The sequence below is a fragment of the Carassius auratus genome, unplaced genomic scaffold, assembly GCF_003368295.1.
Source record: "Carassius auratus strain Wakin unplaced genomic scaffold, ASM336829v1 scaf_tig00032943, whole genome shotgun sequence".
Classification (NCBI taxonomy): domain Eukaryota; kingdom Metazoa; phylum Chordata; class Actinopteri; order Cypriniformes; family Cyprinidae; genus Carassius; species Carassius auratus.
Window position 1 is genome coordinate 246458 of NW_020526038.1, and position 16346 is coordinate 262803.

Sequence of the window (16346 nt, forward strand, 5' to 3'; positions counted from 1 at the left end):
CTCTACAGTCAGAAATCTGGGTGTTATATTAGACAGCAATTTGTCTTTTGAAAATCATATTTCCAATGTTACAAAAACTGCATTCTTCCATCTTAGAAACATTGCCAAGCTACAAAACATGTTATCTGTTTCTGATGCAGAAAAGCTAGTTCATGCATTTATGACCTCCAGAATGGACTTTTGTAACTCACTTCTAGGTGATTGTCCAGCATTTTCAATAAACAAGCAACAGGTAGTCCAAAATGCAGCAGCTAGAGTCCTTACCAGGTCAAGAAAATATGATTATATTACCCCAATCTTATGCATTTTATCAAATTACAAAATCTATAAAACAAATTTTTCAATAACATGAAAAATTCAGAACCATGGACAGTGGCAATTCTGCGAGACTGTAAATATTAATCAGTGAGCATGGATTATTGAGTGAGTTTAATGTTAGATGAATACAGAAAACAACATAAACATAAAACAGAATAATATATCTTTGTTAATTCAACACCTGACAACAGTGTTGTATACATCATTATAATGAACACAACTCTGTATGACACAAAACTACAAAAACAGAGATGAAAAGACAAGAAAACCTGGATCACAGTTTGTTTTGTAAACTCATTATAAGGATTTCCAACTTGTTTGAGAGCAGTCAGACACTCCTTTAAAAACCTGTTGTTGTGGATGATGTGTGATTGAGAAAAAAACTACTACAACACATGGCTAGTACCACTGGAACATAAAAGGCAAACATGCGTACATTGAAGAGTAGTCTGCTCTTTAGGGTGAAATAAAAAAAAATTCTAACTTGTTCTGGAGGACTCCAACCCTTCTTTCTAAAGCTACTGAAGTGAATCATGTGTCAATGGAGAAACCCATACAAAATGTCAGTAATAGATATAGAACATATAAAGCAAAAACATGTACAATAATGGTTTTTAGCATGGTCTTTGAGACTAAATAAAGACTTTACCATCTTCATTGAATGACTTGATCTATTTTTTCCAGACCTATTAAACTGTGTACGGTGTCAATGAAGGAATCAATGCAACACATTGGGAGCATAAATTGACCATATAAAGCAATAACTCGTACAGTAATGCATAGTAGTATGTTCTTTCAATTTAGTTAAACATTTTACAGTTTGTCCCAGAATAATTAGTCTGTTTATTTCAGAGCTACTGAACTGTGTATGTGTCAGTGATGAAAACAATTGTAACACATAGTTTTAATTGAACATATAAAGCAAATAATGGCCCACTGAAGAGTTGCAGTATGTTCTTCAGGTTAAAATAAACATAATCCACCATGCTCTATAACTCTCGAGAGACTTTTAAAAGCCATTGAACTGAATAATTTATCATTTAGGAAACCAATGCAACAGGTTATGAGTAGTTATTGACCATATAAAGTAAATTATTGCAAAATAAGGAGTTACAGTATGTTTATTAGGGCCAAATTATGATTTTCCACCATGTTCTAGGACAGTCCATCAAGCCTTATGAAAGCTATTGAACTTAATCATGTGTCATTGAAGAAACCACAGTAATGAACACAGTAATAGCTAAATATTTTACACTTGAAGCACAGATTGTTTATGAAATATATAAATAATACATTTATCATAACATGCTCTGTAATGTTTTAAATAAAACCAAACAGCGCTTTTCAGCTGAAAAGAATCTTTAGCAACTTTCCATAGCAGTATCATGTAATTTAAAAAAAAAAATTTTTTGGTATCATCTCATTTGTAGACGGTCCCTCTGATGGTGATGACGTCACACTATTCCATAGGCATGAAAATGTTTAGAAACAGCGTGTAAACGAGACTTTTATTTTGCTCTGACGACGTGACGTCTTAAGACTATGCCGAGCTCCTGCATCTGACGTGATTCGGCTGATGAAAGGTTTGTGTTTGTAAACATGTAACGTGTTTAAATCAATGCAATTCGTCCGTGCATGTTACATTTTTACAAGCATTATAAATTATCTATTTAATATGAATTGTAACATTGTAATGCTTTATCTAATATAAATTAAATTAAAGTTATTTTATGTGAGTGAAGCGCAAGATCAGAAAAGGTGCGTCTGATTTTACTCCCTAACGTTAGATCGTAAATCAGTTTATTAGAAACACGATTTCGGTCACTGGCAAGTGACGAGACTAATGGATCTTTTCGAAACTCTCTGAAGACACTGAATCAAATACTTTGCAAAATGATTCACTGATTCGAATCGTCGCACAGTGATGACACCTGCTGCTCAAAACCGTTGTGAAATAAGTCTGTATAACCTGTGTTCTTTTAAGAATTTGTTTTTCTAACAATGTTTTTTGTTTAATCTGGTCATTTAAGTCCATTAACTATCACGCTCACTACTAAACTAGGGCTGGTTGAAAAAGAGATTTAGCTTGGATTTGTTTTTCTTTCTGTGAATTGTTCTGATCTTAAAGGTGCTGTAGGGAACTTTTGTAAAAAAATATTTTTTACATATTTGTTAAACCTGTCATTATGTCCTGACAGTAGAATATAAGACAGATAATCTGTGAAAAAATCAAGCTCCTCTGGCTCCACCCAGTGCTCCTATTGCCATTTGCAGAAACTCCATCGCTCCCGGTAAAAAACAACCAATCAGAGCTGCGGTCCGTAACTTTGTTTGTGTTCAAAATGTAGAAAAATGAACATAATAAGCGAGTACACCATGAATCCATTTTCCAAACCGTGTTTTTAGCTTGTGCTTAATCACTAGGGTACACCTATAATAAGTGTTTATATTCGGACTATTTTAGATTGCTTCGGGGGTACCGCGGCGGAGTAACCCAGTACCTTTGTGATTCTTCATAGACATAAACAGAGAGAAGTAGTTCCGGCTACGATGTTCTTCTGCAAGACGCAAGCAGTTCTGTTTATTAACCGCTAGAGCGTCAAAAGTTCCCTACTGTAACTTTAAACAGGACAAAGTATCCAAACTCAGAAAAATACCTGGTTAAGCAGATGAGATCCACGTGACACATTATAAAGATGGAGTTTATTAAAGAGGAGAGTGAAGACGTGAAGATTGAAGAAACATTCAGAATCAAACAAGAAGATACTGAGGAACAAACAGGTTGGTTTTCATTCTCAAAGCTAAACTTTCAATTGATGATTATTAAAATGTCAGAAATAGTTTAGAACAAATAGGAAACTCCAAGGCACTCTCTTTAAATAAAAATTAAAAAGCCTTTATTTTATGGCTTGGTCATCATAAACCTTTTAAAAACTCCGACACGTTTCGGCATACAAGCCTTCGTCTTGAGGTTTTAAAGGTTTATGAAGACCAAGCCATAAAATAAAGGCTTTAAATAAATTTTTCTTTAAAGAGAGTGCCTTGGAGTTTCCTATTTGTTCTATATTATGATTATCCCATCCAAAGAGCACCTCAAGCTAACATTTTGAGTCCTGGAAGTGCCCCTCTATAGACATTTGATGTCAGAAAAAGTTATTTATAATTATAAATAACAATATTTTTTTGAAGGATTTTAAGTGTTTTTACCTAAAGTTTTAGTTGTCATGGAGCAGGTCACCTCAAGGCATCACTTTTAACAGCTTTTAAAGTATATTCAACTGCGGGTGAGCATAGAATAGTTCAACACATGCACAGTACCACCTAGTAGACTTGTTCTGTCTCAACTAGTAGATGTCAGTACCAGTTTTTACTGAACTTTTCAAAATGTGACGATATCAGCATTGCCCACTAGCCTTTTGAGATTTTGAGAGTTTGGTGTTACTGCAAAAATTTGTATCAATCTGATAGTAAGTAAAAACAGGACCAGTATCACCGAAATTGATACTGATACTTTTAAAAGCATGCATTTGATACTGATATTTTTAAAAGCATGCATTTGGACCTACATGTACTTTCCTGTAGGGGACAGCAGTGTCATGATTCATGAGGCGCTAAAACAGAATTAAATTTGTAGGTTAAAACCCAGGAAAGATTTTAAATACTTAAAGGGTTGGTTCACCCAAAAATGAAAATTATGTCATTAATAACTCACCCTCATGTCGTTTCAAACCAGTAAGACCTCCATTTATCTTCGGAACACAGTTGTGTGTACGGTCTACTGTCCATGTCTGGAAATGTAAGAAGATCATCATCAAAGTAGTCCATGTGACATCAGAGGGTCAGTTAGAATATTTTGAAGCATCGACAATACATTTTGGTCCAAAAATAGCAAAAACTACAACTTTATTCAGCATTGTATTCTCTAATAATAATTCTGTAATGAAGAGAAATTGCAAAAAAAAGAAAAAAAATTAATAACTGGAGAACAATGAATGTTTAAAAAAATACATGATCCTGTCCTTCAGCCTGTTTTGTTCAGAAACAGTATTAATAATTTTTCTTTCAGCACCACTTCTCTTACTTGCCCACAGCCCCCCTCCCCCGTTTTTTAAACATAAACGTGAAAGTACACTATTCAAACTTAAATTGTTACAATCCATAAACGCTTTTGAATACAGACCAAAGATTAGTCTCTTTTTAAAGACATTCTGCAGATTATTGCAGAAGTGAAATAATAAATAAAAAAATTTGAGGATAAAAAAGTTAAAGAAGTTTAACTTTACTGTAAAGAAAATGTACTGTACTATTTTTATTATATTTATATAAAATAAGTATTTTATAAAATGTTATAACCAAAATTTTCTATAAAATTAAAGCCACATTTCTATATAAGTTGTTGCAAATTTGAAGTTGATATAAAAAAGAATTATTCATATGCAATTTTGTTTAGACGTTATACCACAAACAGCCATCGGGTGCCATTCAAACGTCATTTAATTTTTTTTGGTGCACTTTTCTGTCACAGATGTATACATTTCTCTCTCAATATTATGTCTATGACAAAATATCCACCAAATTTAAAATCATGAGACTCAGACCTTTCCAACGATATGGGGGAAGAGCCTGCTAAAGGAATTTAAAGTACAATTTCCATGGTAAAGTAGTGTCTGATTTCAAAATAGTTTTCACAGGATGAATTTGGAGGTTTTAAACTTTCAAATTAAATATAATTTTAATGATTACTAAAACATATCATATGGAAAAAGGAAGTGAAGAGTTTTTGTGACAAAGGTCAGAACTCCTGTTATGGTGTATATGTTTTGAGGAGCACTCTTGTCCTAACTTAATCTTACTTTTCCTCCATATTTTTTTTAACAACAAAGAGCGGTCAAATATCTATTTTGGAGTCTAAAGGGGGTCGCACACCGGACGAGAAGCGCAGCGCCGCGTCGCGTCGCGCCACGTATTTAACATTCGAACACATTATTCTCTATGTGAGTACACACACCGGCGGCGCCATTCGGCGTCTGTCCGCGGCGCCCAGCTACGACTCAGAACGCTGTTCAAATTTCTGCCGCGCCACAGAGCGCCATCCGCATAGTTTTATATTAAAAAACCCAGATGTTATAAACTGAAACTGAAATTAAAGTACAGCATACTTGTTTCATTCAAATAAAACATTACAAAGTGTTTGGTTACGTTTTCAGCAGCACAGTTGCCTAGACAACAGATACAACAAAACAATAACAGACTTATTATAACACAGATTCTTTTCATTAATTAACGTTAAAAACTCAGCTTTTATCAATTAAAATCATATATTTAAAATTAAAATAATAGATGAAGTTAAAACTCTCCCATCTTGCTGCGAAATTGAGCTCACGCATATAGAATGTGCGCGTCCAGTGTGCGATACCTGGAGTTGTCCTACATGTGGCGCGACGCGACGCGGCGCGTCTCGTCCGGTGTGCGACCGCCTTTAGACCTTTCCAACGATATACAGTTTTTCATGATTAGTTTAGGATTTAATTGTAATATATTGAAGTAAACGTAGGTGTCCCATATACAGGATGGTGACCGTTAATTAAACAAATACATTTAAAACAAATATACTTTTCAAATACATTTTTAATAAACAAAGTGCCAAAACAAATTACTGGAGAACAATTTTTTTTTCTTTCTGTTTTTGTATTTTGTTTTTACTTTCTTGTCAGATTTGTTCAGTGTTTTAAAATAAAACAAAATGTATCTCTTTCATTAGACATATCACCCCCAAAGCCCTCCTATGTCCAAGGAAATATCCCTGCAGCCCCCTTTAAAACTTTGACACTCTGCTAAGACCTAGGAGGCACTTCTTCTCTGACTTATTAACTTTCCTGCCTGCAAAAAGAAAATTCTGCGGTTACAGATAATGCAAGGAGTCCCAGGTGTTTCTTGGCAAGCTTGCTAAGAGATGGGAACATTGGTTAATTCTTTTCCCATCAAAGTAGTGGGTCTTGATCCCATTAAATTGATTTATTTTCTAAGGACCGCTGAATTTCAATTAAAGCATCAGTGCCATTTTTAGGTTACAGCTGGGATGGAAGGACTTGAGAGTCAAACTCTGTCCATATCCCAACTTTCGCAGCTGCCCCTGCATGGGAGCTTGAGGAAGATGCAGTAGCCATTAATGAGGCAGAGCTTGTACCGAGCTTGATTCAGGAGCCAACACTGAACTGAGGTCTGGTTCATTTTAGGAATGTAACGATTCACTCAACTCACAATTCGATTCATGATTTTGATTTCACAGTTCAGTTCAATTCAAAATTAAATAATAAGAATATTTAAGAAGTTATGAATTAAATGTGTCCTTTTATCATTGCTTGGACAAAGTGCTGTACATTTCTTTGTGAAATTGAAATATAACTATAATAATATACTAATACAGCTCTTGCTTATTTTTGCTCTTTTGTTGGTTTTGATTACTTCTATTATCCTCATTTGTAAGTCGCTTTGGATAAAAGCCTCTGCTAAACGACAAATTTAGAATTTTTAAAGCAAAAACAGAATGTTTTGACTTCTGTTTAGTGAAACTATACATAAAAAATATCTGCATATAACAGTGTATGAGCTGAATAAGACGCAGATTCACTCTCTGCCAGCAGGTGGGGCTTAAAGCATTTCCTTGGTTTCTGCTGTAAACGAAGCAGCCCTGCACTTATGAACATTGACTGGTCGTTGAATAGTCTTCCTCACTTAAGCATGATGTCTTTCCAAGAAGACAGAGGACTGTGGAAACAAGTTCCTTCTGCTCAAATAGTCTCTCCATCATGTAGAACACAGAATTCCACCTTGTCAACTGATTTTATCAGTTTGTGTTCTGGAGACTTTTCTGGAGTTTTTTTCTGAACTTTGAGCCTTTCTGCTACTCCTGTTCTGTGGTGAAAGAAAGCTACAATAGCATTGCATCTCTGCTGAATGTCAAGGAGAACTTTAATAGAATTTACTACCAAATTTAGGGTGTGTGCAAAACACGGATAATGTGCCCAACCTGCTTTGTGCACAGCAGCATCCATATTGCCACACGCACCCATACCATCAGAGATGCAGGCTTCTGTACCGAGCGCTGATAACAACTTGGGTTGTCCTTGTCCCCTTTAGTCCGGATGACATGGTGTCCCGATATTCCAAAAATAACTTCTTTTTTTGATTCGTCTGACCACAGAACAGTTTTCCACTTTGCCACAGTCCATTTTAATGAGCCTTGGCTCAGAGAATACACCTGCGTTTCTGGATAATGTTTAGATATGGCTTCTTTTTTGACCTAAAGAGTTTTAGCCGGCAACGACAAATGGCACCAACAATGTTTTCTGGAAGTATTCCTGAGCCAATGTTGTGATTTTCCATTACAGTAGCATCCCTGTATGTGATGCAGTGCAGTCTAAGATCACGGGCATCCAGTATGGTTTTCCGGCCTTGACCCTTACACACAGAGATTGTTCCAGATTCTCTGAATTGGATGATATTATGCACTGTAGATTAAGTTTTTATGAGAAACTCCTTTCTGATATTGCTCCACTATTTTTCACCGCAGCATTGGGGGGATTGGTGATCGGCTGCCCATCTTGACTTCTGAGAGATATTGCCGCCCTGAGAGGCTCTTTTTTATACCCAATCATGTTGCCAATTGATCTAATAAGTTGCAAACTGGTCCTCCAGCTGTTCCTTATAAGTACATTGAACTTTTCCGGCCTCTTATGATACTTGTCCCACCTTTTTGGGAATGTATATAGTAGTTCTCCTGAAATCCAAAATGAGCCAATATTTGGCATGACATCTCAAAATGTCTCACTTTTAACATTTGATATGTTATCTTTATTCTATTGTGAATAAAATCTAAGTTTATGAGATTTGTTAATTATTCCATTACTTTTTTACTCACAATTTGTACAGTGTCCCAACATTTAAATAAATATAAGTTTATGAGATTTGTAAATTATTCCATTACTTTTTTACTCACAATTTGTACAGTGTCCCAACATTTTTGGAATCGGGTTTGTACATTGCATATTTTCCCTTCTATTTAAACTTTCCTATTTGGAATCCTGTAATTTGGATCAGGTGTCCTGAAAAAAATCCTAAAACGCTCATCTTTGAACACAGAGAGTGGTTGCAGATCCATTGCAGTCAATTCAGCAATGTTTCTTGTAATATTCAAAGCTCTTGGGGAATCACCAAGGTGAAATAGCCAAATAATTAAGTCCAGCCTAAAGCCTCCCTTGCCTTTTGTAGTCAAACTTGCCAAAGAATGTGGTCTGCAGCATCGTAACATCGTCTCTACTCTGGATGTATCAAAGGTAACTTTCCAAATCTATTTGTCCAGCTGTTGGTAGTGCAAGCACGTGGAGTGCATCAGAAATGGAATGCAGCATCCGTTTATTGTGAGAACGCATTTAATTACAGAACTTACAATGGGTTCTATGTACTTTGACATGCCATATCGCATCGTTCACAGCTGGTGTAGTAGACTTACCTGCCATTTTACACCATAGCAACAGCTCTTGAGTTCAGTGTTTACTCGGCTTTCTGTAGTGCAGCTGTCAAAATTCCAATCATTACATAAACTAGCATTCAGATGTGATAAACATGAATACAAATTTTATTTGAAAGCAAAAAATACATTACACTTACTGTCAAAATATTTACTGTAAAACAAAAGCACTTTACTGTCTTTTTGATCAATTTAATGGATCCTTGAATTAATCAATCATGACGCACCGAATCCCAAACTGCTCCCTGAGCACTGCAGCAAAAAAATGGCTGCCCACTGCTCCGGGTGTGTATTCATGTTGTGTGTGTGTGTCACTTTTGATCTGGAGAACCTATAGAGTAGTATTGCATCCTTCTTACCTCCAAAGATTCTTTAGTTTTATAAAAAAAAAAAAGGTCTAGCTCCATTAGGCATGCTATAGACTGAGCTAAAGAGTCACAAGCACACAAAGCTTTTGAGTAGCAATTGTCTGCAAGATGTGACATCGACATAAAATGGAAAAAAAAAAAAAAATTTTAGTTTAAGTCCTGTCTCTCAAAATTCCCAAATCTGGGTACTAGCAAATCTCATACTGTGCCTATATGACAGGGTGTCCTTCCGGTGTCCTACTTTGTTCAGTATCTATTCGCTGCCTCTTGGGCAGATTATCCATATCCAAATATGGTCTGGGTTACCATTGCATTGCATTGTTAATCTCCAGATTATTTTTACTTTTATTTACTTGTATTATTACTTTTATCCCCTTTCTTTCTAGGCCTGATGTAGAAAGGCTTATTCACGCTCCAAGAACTGAGTTTGGCACCTCTTAAATTTAGGATCTAGAATACAGGTTGTTAGTTTTGTGACTAAATATTTTGATGTCCGTTTCTTTGTGACATCAAACTGGGATTAACATGCATGTCTTTTTTTTCCACCTTAGATGTGATGGCACTGAAAGAGGAGTGTGAAGTACTGATTGAAATGGAAGAGAAAGAACAGTATGATAAACACTGTGACATCATAACTGGAGTAAAATCTTTTAGTTGCTTACAGACTGAAAAAACTTGCTCACAAAACAGGGCTCAGAAGACCGGGACTAAAAATAATTTAACCTGCTTTCAGTGTGGAAAGAGTTTCAGTCGACATGGAAACCTAAGAGTCCACATGAGAATTCACACTGTTAGAGAGCCCTTTTACATGCCAACAATGTGGAAAAAGTTTTGATCTACTTGAAAAGTTTAAATTCCACATGGCAAATCACACAAGAAAGAGCCATTTTACATGTCAACAGTGTGGAAAAAGTTTCAAACAAAAAGGAAACTTTAATAACCACATGAGAATTCACACAGGAGAGAAGCCCTACACATGCCCTCCGTGTGGAAAGAGTTTTAGGCAAGCTGGAAACCTTAAATCCCACATAAGGATTCACACCGGAGAGAAGCCATTTATCTGCCAACAGTGTGGAAAATGTTTCACCTGAAGAGGAATCCTTAGAGACCACATGAGACATCACACCAGATAAAGGCTTTTACCTGCCAACTGCAATGAGTTTCACTAAAAAAAAGGGATCCTTAACATAAATTTCCGGTTTCTTCATGAGGGAAAATCGTGCATTTGTATTACACTGTTTCCTACTGTAGGTGCCCACCAATAGCAAGGTTTGAATTCAGCTAAAGACAAGTTTTGTAATACTGTTAATTTTTATTAAAGAGGGGGGGTGAAATGCTATTTCATGCATACTGAGTTTTTTACACTGTTAAAGAGTTGGATTCCCATGCTAAACATGGACAAAGTTTCAAAAATTAAGTTGTACGTTTGAAGGAGTATTTCTGTTCCAAAAATACTCCTTCCGGTTTGTCACAAGTTTCGGAAAGTTTTTTTCGAGTATGGCTCTGTGTGATGTTAGATGGAGCGGAATTTACTTATATGGGTCCTAAGGGCACGTCTCCCGGAAGAGCGCGCGCTCCCATATAGCAGAGCAGAGACGAGACATCCACTGATCAGAGCGAGAGACCGAAATGTCACAAAAGAAGTGTGTTTTTGGTTGCCAGGGCAAGACAACCCTGCACAGATTACCAAAAGAGAAACAGCATTAAGGGACCAGTGGATGGAGTTTATTTTTACAGAGCATCAACGGAGTTGTGCAAGTGTTTGTGTTTGTTCCCTGCATTTCGAAGATGCTTGTTTTACAAACAAGGCCCAGTTTGACGCCGGATTTGCACATCGTTTATTTCTTAAAGATAATGCAGTCTCAACGAAAAAGGGTCACGATCGTGTGTTGGACCCACAGGTGGTGAGTAAAACTGCTTCAAATATCTCTGTGTTAACTTAGCTATCGGCGCGTAAGCACATCAAGTAAACAACATGCGATGTTGTCATCAAACGGCACTTTCCACATGTACAGCTTAAAAAAAAAAAAGACGACAAAGTGGAACCTTGTCATTTTCCAAAACCGCTAAGCAAATATATACAGTTTCAGTACATACCACATAGAGATGTCATTGCTGATGCTCTTGTTCAATTTCAGCCTCTGGATCTGATTCTGGATCATAAATATATGCTGAATCTGACTGTTAGCCATGGTTTGTTTTGGTTGGTTTTGTCCTCACAGTCTCACAGCTTCCAGACGCGCTCAACGCAAAAGCCTACTGGCGCTCGTGATTCTTTAGCTCCGCCCACACGTCACGCCTCCAGCCTGTCATGTTTTTCCGGGAAAAATCGGTACAGACTATCTTTCTCTTATGAATATAATAAAACTAAAGACTTTTTGGAGTTATGAAGGATGCAGTACTACTCTATAGGTACTCAAGATTAACAGGATATTGAGTGAAAACGAGCATTTATACCTTTTTATAGACATGTAAGAATTACTGAACCTCAAGGCGCTTTGATCTTCTAAGACACTCAAAAGACATAAAGTGCATTAAAATATAGTCATCTGTTCCCACACTTCCCTGAGTGGAGGTGCAGGAAACGCCTCTCTATGTTGGAACAGATACTGCACTCCAATGAGCTCACCTAGAATAAAAACAATAAATAGGAATTAAATACAATTGTTGTGCTTCCCCAGACAGCAGGTGACTCCGAGACAGATCCGTATCTAAACTGGCAAATCCGCGTTACGCCTGTTTCACACATACTTCGTCTGCGATGCGTATGCTTTGAGTATTTTTTTACGCACCCATGTTAACAGGTTCCAGCGTTCACACTGCACTCGGTTGCGGCCCGTCAATGCGTTCCAGGAGCAGTGCGTCTGCAGCAGTGCAGCGATCGTTTACGTAGAGTCTATTTTTGCTGTGCTGCACGCGCTGCATTAAAGTGACAGCGCATTGTTCGCGCTAAAACTGAACATGGATTGGACACGTAAATGCAGTCATTTCACAATATATGTATACTAATTAAACCCTACAGTGTTTCACACTCAACACATGGGTTTTGGCCAGATTTATAACAAGAAAAAGAGCAATTTTAGAGAAACAAGGCAACATATGCATTTTTATATAGGGAGAAAAACGAAGTTATTTAAGACCCAATGGATTGCGTGTAATAAAGATTTAAATGCAAAAAGCAGGAGAGTCGACTGTATCTGACAGTGGTGAGTTTTAATTTTAAATGTTTTTGATATCCTAGCAAGAAAAGTAGACTAATGTTGTGTTTAAATGTGTTGCAGCTTGTTTCAGCAACTTATTATAAAAACCTAGCAGTCAAATGCATGAGTAATACTGTGGCGATTTGGAAGAAATCCATGCCAGCTTTTCACTTTTTCTAATGGGCGGAAATCAATGAAGGAAATTTAATATAAAAGCGAGTTTAGAAACGGAAGTGAGGGAGAGGGAAGTAAAAACAAAACACACGTAGGTTGTATTGGAATGGGACGCACGCTACCTGAAGGTCGTTGCTGTTTTGTGCTGGAATCTGTGCATGCGCTGACTGGGTGCGATCGCCGAAGTGTCGGAGAAATTGAGCTCTACTACATGGTTCGGTCGCCTGCCTGGGGATACACAATCCAGACTGGTTCGTTCGCCTGCCTCAGGTACTAGTGATGTTGTCCATCATTTGTTAACCTCACGTACTCTGTCCCCGGCCCGGGATTAGCGGCCGCTACACGGACTTCCCACAGCCACCACACACACACACACACACACACACACACACACACACATACTCTCATTGCACACGCATACACCCATACACAAACACTCGTTGGGATTATTTAGTTTTCTTTGTTGTGTTTTTTTTTTCCCCCTTTGATTAAAAAGGAACATGTGAAAAGAACTTTAAAGAGGAAAAACGAACTTTAAGACACTTGTGAATCAAGGACTCTCGTGATTTTGTGATTGTTTATGAAATCTTGAATTGAACTTGAACCGCAATATTGTTACTTTCTGTTTACACTTTCTTCTGTCATTTTGTTATGTGAAGTAACGGAAAAAAATACAAATGGTGTGAAAATTTAACTTCATGTAGTTTTTTTTGGAAACCTTTTTTTTTTTCCCTTAAAACATATTTTCTGTTGTTGTGTAACAGTGGCTTGAGCTATTTACGGGGAAACCGAAATTAGTTACGCATTATAAATAAATAAATAAATAAATTATTTTATTTTCTTGACAAGTTTTGCTTGTCTGGCGCCCGAACAATTTAAATTAAATATACATTTATGAAGTACCATTCTTTTTGGGGCAGCCACCGTTACATAAATGGCGCCCAAACAGGGACCTGAAAATTAAACGCTTTGATAAACCTGGACGACTTGAAACTTAAACATTTATATCGTGACCACTTAAACGGGTCACTGGAACTTTGAATTATAGTTTCCCTAAAGGATTACTTGAGTGTTGGTTATTGTCACTTAAAACTGCATATTTTTGTGTTTGTGAAATGTATACTGAACTGAGACAGTTTTTCTTTATTGAAGGGTTTTGTGGGAAGATTTTTTTTTGTTCATGAACTTACATGTTGTTAAATATATAATTGTTACCCCTTAGTTGTCTTGCTGCTATACTGATTGACCTAATTAATGTGAAAGCTGGGGAAATAATCATTTGTGTTATTGAAATCTTATTATTGTTTGTGAAATTAAGGGAATTGTAGTGTGAATTGGACAACTGGACAGACATTTCACACTGAACTGTTAGAGTATTCTGTTCCAATTTATTTTTTTTCAAACATTTGTACATTGTTGTTTTTTTTTTTCACTCAACGTACATTTCACTACATTTTTACACTGACTACACATACATTGACAATCAAACATGGCTACCACTCCTCTCTCTCCATCCACTTTTGTGGACATTGAACCACCGGCACCCGATGTTGCTACCCCAGTCTGGCCTCCAGCACCTCGTCCTCTACTTTCTCCACCTGGACTCTCTCGTGTTCCTCTCCATGTCACTCCTACCCAAGCCAGCACCACTGATGTACCAGGAACCCAGGTGCGGTTTGCAACTTCACCACTAGCTGGCAGTACTCCTGTTCAACCCTTCATCTGGGAGGAGGAACCGAATGGCGACTCTATGCAGATATGTACATTACTTGACCCTTCATCTCAATCTTCGGCGGCACAGCAGGACTTGCCTGGTATCCTATCAACTCCTGGAAAAGGAATGCATCAACTCACTCAAGTTAAAGAAAACTGGGAAACGTTGACACAACATATGCAAACCCATGAGAAAACCATTGGTGAACTTGCCATAGAACTTAAAACCCTGTCTGCACGCCAAGACAGCCTGATTTCTAACCTTGCTGATAAACTCAAGCACAATCAACAAGAAGTGCTCACCCACATTTCTGAAAGTAAGAAGCATGTGAAGGAAGAGGCTGATCAACTCACTAAATCACTTAAAGTTATGATTTCTGATGAACTTCACAGAGCTGAGACTACATATGTGTCTGAAGTGCGGTTTATGATCGACCAACTTCAAGTGGAGTTTCAGCAAGACCTCAAATCCTACCTGGTAATCCATCAAAGAAATCATGATCAGTTATCTACAGAGCTCACCCAGTGTACCCAAATCACAAACACATTGTGTGCAACTGTAAAGAGCTTACAAACTGAACTTGATAGAAGACTCGAAAAGCAAGAGAAACAAATGACTGACCTGCAGACAAGAGATTACTCCCCTTTGCCTCTTAACGCTCCAGTTTCAGCTGTATCACCAGTGACCGCTCCTTTGCTTCCTGCTCCTGTTGTAAAGAGTGATCATCTTAAGATTACATTTCCTACTTTTGGGAGACAGTCAGATGACATGGACCCCTTGCTCTATCTAACTCGATGTCAGGATTTCTTAGCGTTACATCCTCTTACTGATGCTGACATTCTGGCCACTTTCCGCACTGTCCTTTACGGTACTGCCCGGGACTGGTGGGAAGTTGCACGATCCTCAATAACCACGTGGGAAGAATTTGAAGCTGCTTTCCTCTCTGCTTTCCTCTCAGAGGATTATGAAGATGAGTTGGCTGAACGGGTAAGGACACGAACACAGGGAGAAAGAGAGAGCATTAGAGACTTTGCATTTACATACAGAGCTCTCTGCAAAAGGTGGAAGCCCTCCTTGACGGACAGTGAATTGGTGAAAATGATTTTAAAAAATATGAACCCCTATCTTGCAAGCCAGATTCGCAGTCGGGTGAACACAGTCGATGAACTTGTGAAATTGGGCCAACAGCTGGAAAAAGACTACGAACAACAACTGCAATATGAAAAACGTGTGAGTTCTAAGCAACCCTTATCCATGCCTCAAAGACCTATTGCCAACCACCCGGCAGAGAAGCCTTTAGTGCAATGCTGGCGATGTAAAGGCCATCACTCCCCTGGCCACTGTCCTCACTTTGTCTCTTCTCAGTCCCAGTCACCTCAGTCCACCAGCAAACACCTTTCCTCTAATAGCAAGCGGACAACATTTCCAGCTTCCAAAGGTACTGGTCCACCTGGCAATCGCTCTGTGTCTGCCACCTTTCCTCAGAAGTCACCCACAACTGGTAAGAAAACACCACCTACTGAAATTGTTCCACAACAGTTAGTGATACCACTCTGTATTGGTACCTGGAAGGGAAAAGCCATTGTTGATACTGGGGCTAGCTACACCCTTCTACATGAGAATCTCTGGAAGGAACTCTCTTCACAAAAACTCAATGCTTGGACCCAGGGTCCACTCTACCTCGCCAATGGGGAAGCAGAAATTCCTTTAGGTTGGGTAAACCTGCCAATTACCCTACATAAAAAAATATTCACCATATCTGATGTGGTTCTATCAGCCAAAGCCCTGGCCTATGCAGTCGTGTTAGGACTGGACCTTATCTTTTCCAGTGGGCTGCAGATCAATGTTGCAGATCAAAAGTATTCATTTCAGTCCAATCCTAAAGAGTATTATCCTTTCCAGCCAACAAATGCCAGTGTACCAGTTATCAGCTCCCAACATCCAAGGGGAAAGATTGGAAGTAAAAACTCCAACAGTCTCTCTCTACTATCTTCTGTTCCTCCTCCTCAACTTAACATGGTTCAACCAGCCTATCTGGACGA

The 16346-nt window shown here is 37.9% G+C and overlaps 1 long non-coding RNA gene across 1 annotated transcript; it reads left to right on the forward strand.

The window, feature by feature from the left end:
- The first annotated feature begins 1844 nt into the window (after nucleotides 1–1844).
- On the forward strand, nucleotides 1845–10369 carry LOC113081047 (uncharacterized). Its single transcript, XR_003282078.1, has 3 exons — nucleotides 1845–1901; nucleotides 2948–3099; nucleotides 9768–10369. It is a non-coding gene; the product is annotated as an uncharacterized LOC113081047 (long non-coding RNA).
- The last annotated feature ends 5977 nt before the right edge of the window (nucleotides 10370–16346 follow it).